This window comes from Octopus bimaculoides, chromosome 1 (assembly GCF_001194135.2).
Source record: "Octopus bimaculoides isolate UCB-OBI-ISO-001 chromosome 1, ASM119413v2, whole genome shotgun sequence".
NCBI lineage: Eukaryota > Metazoa > Mollusca > Cephalopoda > Octopoda > Octopodidae > Octopus > Octopus bimaculoides.
The window spans coordinates 132,503,469-132,512,008 of NC_068981.1; the positions used below are offsets into that span (position 1 = coordinate 132,503,469).

At 35.0% G+C, this 8,540-nt stretch overlaps 1 protein-coding gene across 11 annotated transcripts in view; it reads left to right on the forward strand.

Moving 5' to 3' along the window:
• The window catches only part of LOC106870292 (large neutral amino acids transporter small subunit 2), a 273,162-nt gene that overhangs the window by 53,789 nt on the left and 210,833 nt on the right, over positions 1-8,540 (forward strand). For 4 of the 11 annotated variants that reach the window (XM_052970793.1, XM_052970797.1, XM_052970778.1 and 1 more), the window contains one exon: positions 2,173-2,300. The exons of the other annotated variants lie outside the window; for them this stretch is intronic. The gene's annotated coding sequence lies outside the window, so the exon portion shown is untranslated. The remainder of the gene's footprint in view (positions 1-2,172; positions 2,301-8,540) is intronic. 11 annotated transcript variants of the gene reach the window in all.

Here is an 8,540-nt window from a genome sequence, read left to right on the forward strand (position 1 = left end):
ACACACACACACACACACACACACACACACACACACACAACTTAACAGTTCCTCATGAAAATTTGCCACCGTCTGAAACAAAAGAAACATGTGCAGTAAAAAAAGGAGAGAAAGGAAGAAAAATAAACTATATCAAAGAGGGGTGAATGAAGAAGAAGGAACACTGTATTGTCTTGGTAGGACGCTATTCATCTATTTTTCTATCTCCCCGTCTCTCTCTCTTACAACCTTACTTTCATCATTTCTCCCTCTCTCTTTCTCATCACTTACTGTTCCTCAAAAAATTGTTGGTGTGTCTGAAGTTTGACATCAAAAGTTATTTAATTAATACTCATAATATCTATCACAAAAATACCGTGTTTACGTTTTGAGTGACAGAAACTTTACATGTTCTGTCATTCAAATCGCTTAACATCTTACATTTCTTGAAAACATGTTTTTACAATTCCTCTTTAATCTTAATAGCTTCAGATCAGTAGAAGACAATAATACTTTCCGTCTACAACATTGTGTAGCTTCTTTCCATCTTTTCTCTTTTTTCCTAAAAGTGTTTTCCTCTGTGGTATATCAGGAAAGCCACTGTGGTATATTTGGAAAGACACTTGCTTTTTTAATAAGTTGTTTCTGACTATAAAGCAAGGAAAAGATGTACCCTGCCTACAATATGTTCTGTACTAAATGCAAGTGTGCTCTGAGAGCTGAAGAAACAAATGAACAGAACTAACAAAAACCTCAAGCTAATACTGCCAGGAATGGATCTCACAGAAGACTTCAGATTGATAGTGAAAGTGACACTTGCTATAAACATGATGCTATCGGATAAGGTTTCTCTAGACAACTGGAAATGCCTGATAAATGACAGGTTCACCTTCAACAGAATGCTACCAAACAGGCTGCATACAGAAATCATGAAACTTCACAACAGTGCAAGGCCAGGCAGAAAACTCAGAGAGCAAGACAGGCAGAAGCTAGATTGTAGCCATACACGTATGAGCTGTGGACAGAAAATATGCTTGGCTATGATCCTGGACATGACCATGCTCCTGAAAAAAATAGTCTCAATTGATATCATATCCAAAATTTGTGACAAGAGTTTAGCCAAAATCTAAAAAGAAGAGATAAATGCAATGTGTTGTTACAATGGAAAAGTTAATCCACTAGAGCCTCTAAAACAATTTCTTATTGTCACTACTGAAGAATCCACACATTTTTTTAGGAACATCAGAAAATATAGCTTTGCTTTCAAAATGACTTTCTTTGGAGCCAACATCGTCAGAGAAAAGGAAAATAATACTAACAAGGGTAAACCTACCACAACATTGGCTCACTTCAGCTCTTCCCCAATAAATGGCTCTGATTTTTTAAGCTGTAATTTGTCGATGACTTAAAGAGACAGTCTCATAATAATCTCCCTAAGCACAAAGTTTGATTTTAATTTTTTTAACTTCAAAAAATGGTTGGTGCAAAAAAACAGAACAAAAGCAACTAAAAGAGTTTCAAACCTCTTAGAGTCTGCAGCCGTTTTGGCATTTCAAACTGTCATTGATGAACACAAAAGACTATCTGGAGAACGTACATATTATTTCAATGCAACTGAATGTCGTCATGTGCGGAGTGGCACACAGCCAAAGAGATATCATTCTGAAGTACAAAGGTACACTATCAAAACAACTATAAATGAGACATGCACACACACACACACACACACCAGCTGTATATCCTGTTGTTTGCTGGGTAATTTTCATAACAGAATGCCTTGGCGGACTTTCGGAATAGCACACCCACATAAGTTGGATTTTCTCCATTTTGACGGAGACTTTTCAAATTTTGATTTTACCACACCCTTATAAACGATTGGGGGAAGCTTTTTAGGAGAAAAAAAAGAAGTTTGAAAATGTATCAATCTACAACCCAGACCAATCTTGTACAATTTTTTTTTTTTACTCCTCACTTAAAATGATGGAAGAAGCCTTGAAGGTTAAAAAAAAAAAAAAATGAAATCAGCGATTACCTTTACAATCCCCACTCCCTTCATTTTCAAACAGAAAATAAAATGTAATTTAAAAACAATTATGAAATCTAAAAAATTTTTTCATTAACCTACCTCTTCCTCCATAAATCCTAAAATTTCAGCTTTTTTTCAAAATTTTTTTTTTTTTTTTTTTTTTGTAGTTTTGAAATATGGACAATCTGAATTTGCAATTTGTTCCTGTTTATAATTTCAAAATAATTTCCTGACGAAAAAAGTGTGATATAAAGGAGTTTCAGCTGTTGTTTCTAGCACTTCCCACGACCACCTGGTACCTTTCTCATTTCTTTGTCACTATCACTTGTATCAATATTTTTCAATATTTTTCTCTCCATAAACACATTTTGTGGAATGCTGATTCAGTGGTTCAATACAGAGATTTAAGATAATTGAAATCTTTAAACTCCACCATGCACCAAGTGAGTCCATGTGTGTTTGTATGTGTGTGTGTGTGTATGTGCGATCGTGTGTGTAAGAAAAAATACTAATAGAAATGTATGCTATTAAAATAAATCATCTTTTACATACATTTTTAAAATCATCCTATTACCTTAATGAATTTTCTTACACATGCATATCACACACTGAGAAACACACATGCACACACAATGTGAATGATATACTTTTATAGAAAGTGAGAAAGTTTACCACAAGAAAATAATAGAGATAAACAGAGAGAGATCTTTTCTGTTGCTGTCACATATTTTGAAATTTTAAAATTAAGTGAAAATTTTCAAATTTGGTACAGTGATGTGCTTTTACACATGGAATTCAAGTTTGTGATTCATTTATACCAGAAAATATTTTTGAAAAATTTTACAAAGGTTTAAAGTTTGATCATTTTTACCCAATCAGAATACAGGATTTGTATCTGGTTTTTGATACCTTAGGTGAAGTTAATTCCAATATTGAAATTGAAGGTACCTTTAAGATAACATCTAGTAATAATACTGATTATAATGCTACTAATAACCTTGGTTTAACATCAAATTCTGAGAGTAAAGTTAATACTAATTCCTTTAACCACGAATGCTACATACTTGTGAATGTATGCCTTTGTAAGTCCAAAACCAAGCTTATGTGTCCTTCATAAAATCAGTGTTTAAGAAAGAATATAATACACCAATGTATGGTAATTGCAGGGGATCAAACATATTACTACATAGGTTCTCCTGCTACAAATTGGAAGTCTAGGTTACATGACCATTCTTCTTCACTTAAGTTAAGGATGAAATAAATGCATTTGGAATTTGAAAGACAGGAACATTAACTGTGATATAAATTGGTCCATTATTAATTATGCTCTATTGAACAATACCAGTAATTTTATATGTGATTCTTGCCTGGAGGAAATTTATAATATAATTACTTCAAAATTAGAATTATTAAATCGTAGAACCAGTCTTATGTTGAATTGTTCCCATTAATATAGAAAAAACATCTAAATATTTCAATAATAAATAATGCCTCCATTATAATTGCTTTTTCTATAATTTAACAAGCATAAATTTTCCAGATTTTTTAAGCATACATAAATAGCTAGATAACTAAATGTAGTGACACAAAATTTTTATGTTTATTTTTTATTCTTTCCTTATCTATTGACATCATAAACTTAAATTCTAAACTGGCTTTTCTTAGAATATTATATTTTTTCATAACATTCTTTTTTTGCATGTGTTCATGCATTGTAGATATTATTTCAGTTCACTTTGGATTTAACCTGTTTTGGATTACATTGATGACATTGTGTTAACATAATTTTTGGGGTACATTGGCTTCATTGGTATTTTGTACCTTTTTTCTATATTTAAATGAGCTGGCACAATAGAAATGATTGTGGGAAATGTATGGTGTAATCATCAAATAAATGTGTAATTTTTTTCCATTCTTGTTCAGGTTGTTACACACACACACACACACACACACACACACATGGTAAGAATGCTGGATGATAATTATGTAATCAATAAGCTTCATTCATTCAATAAGATTATTTTTTTTTTCAGCTCTGCAAATGCTTATGCGGTGAACACATGCAGCAACTAATTTGTTCACATAACAAAGTGACAAGTTCACCTAAATGACCTTGTTTCATGCAAAGCAAATGACCTATTAGAGTTCACTAATACTTATATTAGACATGCGTACATCATTTTTTTTTTTGTCAGAATGCTGTTATACAGACAGAATTAATTCCTTCAACATACTAACTTATTTCACATATGCTAGTGGAAAAAATAGATACACACTCAGAATCAGACATACACATGCACATTTATGCATGAGTATATGTGTTTGTGTGTGTGTGAATGTGCGTGTGTGTGTGTATGCATAATACCACAACCATCATCGTAATAATTTTTGATGTTTGCCCTTCAATTGTTGAGGCAGTATTCTATTCCCAGATGCTCTCCCTGCCACTAAGCCATTGTACATGTGTATGTATGCATGAATGCTTATATATACATCTGGTGGAGAAATACGGTAATCAGTTTGCACAGGAATGTGTCACACCCAATGTTTGGTATAGTAACATCATTGTCAACTGTTACATCATTGTCAACATCATTGTCAACTAAGTAACATCATTGTCAACTAAGGAGGTGCCTTAGAGAGTGACAGAAGAAATTACAAATGCTGGACTACATCATAAAATTTAAGGAAAGAATTGTAGTTCAATTAGTTTAGTCCTATTTAGCTACGTTGTCTCTATTTAGTGGAACGGGTTTTTTACTCTTGCAAGTTACATGAAGCTCACTTGTGCTGGACATGAAAAGTCATCCAGTACACACTGTAAATTGGTTGGTGTATGAGGAAGAACACTGAAACTTGGAAATCATGAAAAATTAGAGATTGGTGCACAAAGCAGTATTTAGATGCATTGCATTCTGTCAAACTGTCTAACTCAAGCCAGCATAACAGGTAGATGCTTAAAAATGATGTTGGTGATGATGATGATAATGATGATATATACATATATACGCATGTGCACATGTGTGTGTGTGTCTGTGTGCACACATGCACGTGTGTGTCCTTGTCTTGACATTACATGATAGTTGTAAACAAGTGTTTACCATTACACAAGCTACATCATTCATATTCAATCTTCCATGAAAACATGTCTGGCTGTGGCCATTGATGAACATTACCCTGTTTGATCACAGGAAAGGAATGCAGCCATAGAAAATCTGCATCATTGAATTTTAACTGACCCATGCAAGCATGGAAAAGTGGATGTTAATATGATGATGATTATGATGATGATAAACGTGTGTGTGTGTGTGTGTGTGTGCGCACACACACATACATTCATATATAAATATGATGGTTAATTCTGTCAATTCTGATGTATGAGAATTTGAAGGAACAGATGAAAAAAAAAAAGAAGGAAGTATTAAAAATAAAAGAATCTGCATCTAGTTGTGATGGATGTGCGAATGTGATTCGAGTCTAGGAATGGATTTTGATATGAAGTCACAATGAGAACAATGATGATTTTGAGTTTACCTGGGATTGGACAAATGGGTCTGTTGATTGCAGGATATAATTCTGTTCTTTATATATATATATATATATATATATATATATATATGAAAAAAGAACATGGGCATTGTTTTGGTACTCCTTTATTTTGTTGGTTATATACATCATCATCATTTAACGTCTGTTGTCCATGCTGGCATGGGTTGGACAGTTGACCAGGGCTGGCAAGCTGGAAGGCTGCACCAGACTCCAGTCTGATTTGGCATGGTTACTTCAGCTGGATGTCCTTCCTAATGCAAACCACTCTAAGAGTGTAATGGGTGCTTTTACATGCCACCAGCCATTTGCGTGACACCAGTATCTGTCACAACTGCAATTTTACTTGGCTTGATGGGTCTTTTTCTCAAGCACGACATAATGCCAAAAGTCTCGGTCATTGCCTCAGTGAGGCCCAACACTCGAAAGGAGCTTTTCATGTGCCACTGGCATCAGCACTTTGCCTTCATGAGGTCCAATGCATGAAAGGTGCTTTTTACATGCCACTGGCATGGGTGCCAGTTATGACATCAGTATCAATCACAACTATGATTTCTCTTGGCTTGACAGTTCTTCTCAAGTACAGCATATCACCAAAGGTCTTGGTCACTAGTCATTGCCTCTGTGAGGCCCAGTATTCAGCAATACAATATCACGCTATAGATGCAACCAGTAGATGGAACCAGTAGATGCACCCATATAGGACCAGTATGAAAAGCCAACTTATCATCAGACAGATAAAGGGGAAATACTTGCTGAATATCAACTGACCCTCAAATATGACAAATGTGACACCTGACCCTCAAATATGAATGACCTTTGTGTACAAGTGACAGTGGGAAATAAATGCAATTAAAATTAGAGCCAAAATCTGAATGGTTTAATCGCTGTTTGTCAAATGTATCCAATTATGTGTATATGTGTGTGTGTATGTGTATTTGTGTGCGTGTATGTGTGTGTGTGTGTGTGTGTATTTCTCTCTCTCTATACACACACACATACATGTATAAGTGTATGTGTGTGTATATAAATATATATATATGTGTGTGTGTGTGTGTGTGTGTGTGTGTGTGTATATATATAAATATATATATATATTATAATAATAATGATAATGATGATGATGATGATGATAATCCTTTCTACTATAGGTACAAGGCCTGAAATTTTGTAGGGAGGAAGCTAGTTGATTACATCAACCCAGTACTTGACTGGTACTCATTTTATCGACCCTGAAAGGATGAAAGGCAAAGTTGACCTCGACGGAATTTGAACTCAGAACATAAAGACGGATGAAATGCCACTAAACATTTCGTCCAGTATACTAACAATTATGCCAGCTTGCTGCCTTAATAATAGTAGTAGTAATAATAATAATAATAATAATAATAATAATAATCCTTTCTATTATAAGCACAAGGCCTGAAATTTGGGGAAGGGGGATAGTCGATCACATCAACCCCTGTATTCAACTGGTACTTAATTTATCGACCTTGAAAGGATGAAAGGTAAAGTTGACCTTGGTGGAATTTGAACTCAGAATGTAGCGACGGGTGAAATACCACTAAGGATTTTGTTCAGTGTGCTAACGATTCTGCCAGCTCGCAGCCTTATAATAATAATAATAATAACAACAACAACAACGACAGAAGCAGTATTAATATGAAAAAGCAATTTTTTATCCAACTTAATATGGATATAAAGATTGGTTAATAATGAACAATGGATTATTTACAGTGAGAGGACCTCTCATATAGATGTATGCTGCATAAAAGCACTCACATATATATTGTTGGCAGATGAGAATTGTCTACTAAACTGCAGGCAATGGAATTGTCAGATCATGTGATTTCAACCTGCCTGGTCTCTACAATGGCAGACACCAGTGGTGGCATAACAGCTGAATCTCACTGTGAATGATATATATATATATATATATAATTTTAGTGTCTTTTCAGGCACAGATGTTTCAAATAGCCATGGCTGTGTGGTAAGTAGCTTGCTTACCAACCACATGGTTCCAGGTTCATTCCCACTGCGCGGCACCTTGGGCAAGTGTCTTCTACTATAGCCTCGGGCCGACCAAAGCCTTGTGAGTGGATTTGGTAGACGGAAACTGAAAGAAGCCCGTCGTATATATGTATATATATAAATGTATGTGTGTTTGTGTGTCTGTGTTTGTCCCCCCACCATCGCTTGACAACCGATGCTGGTGTATTTATGTCCCCGTAACTTAGCGGTTCGGCACAAAGTGACTGATAGAATAAGTACTAGGCTTACAAAGAATAAGTTCTGGGGTCGATTTGCTCGACTAAAGGCGGTGCTCCAGCATGGCCGCAGTCAAATGACTGAAATTAATAAAAGAGTAAAAGAGTGACAGAAGCAGTATTAATAGCTAAAGGCGATATTTATATTCAACTTAACAAGGATGCTTCATTAGAACAATGAATACTGTTTTATCTACCTTGGAAGACCTCTCATATGGATTCATGGTGCACAAAAGCAGTCATATTTATATTATTATTATAGCAGATGGTTCTCATCTGCCTATAATATAAATATGAGTGCTTTTATGCACCATGCATCCATATGAGAGTTCCTCTTGAGGTAAATAACACAGTATTCATTGCTCTAGCAAACAACCATATTAAGTTGGATATCAATATCTATAAAACACAAGATGTTTGTGTGTGTGTGTACGTGATGTGGGTTATGCACGTCCACAAATTAGCACGCATGTCGCTCCAATTTTAGGAGGACATTGTTCATGACCCTATCTGTGTTTTTGTCAACTTTTTCTCACAGAGGCACCCGCGTATAGCTGTAAAAATCGATAAACTTTTACCAATTTTGAAGTTTGTTGACATGGCGAAGTCAATTCTGTGCGTACGCGCGTGAAGGAGAGAGAGAGAAAGAAAGAAAGACAGGGAGAAAGAAAGAAAGAGAGAGAAAGAAAGAAAGACAGGGAGAAAGAAAGAAAGAGAGAGAA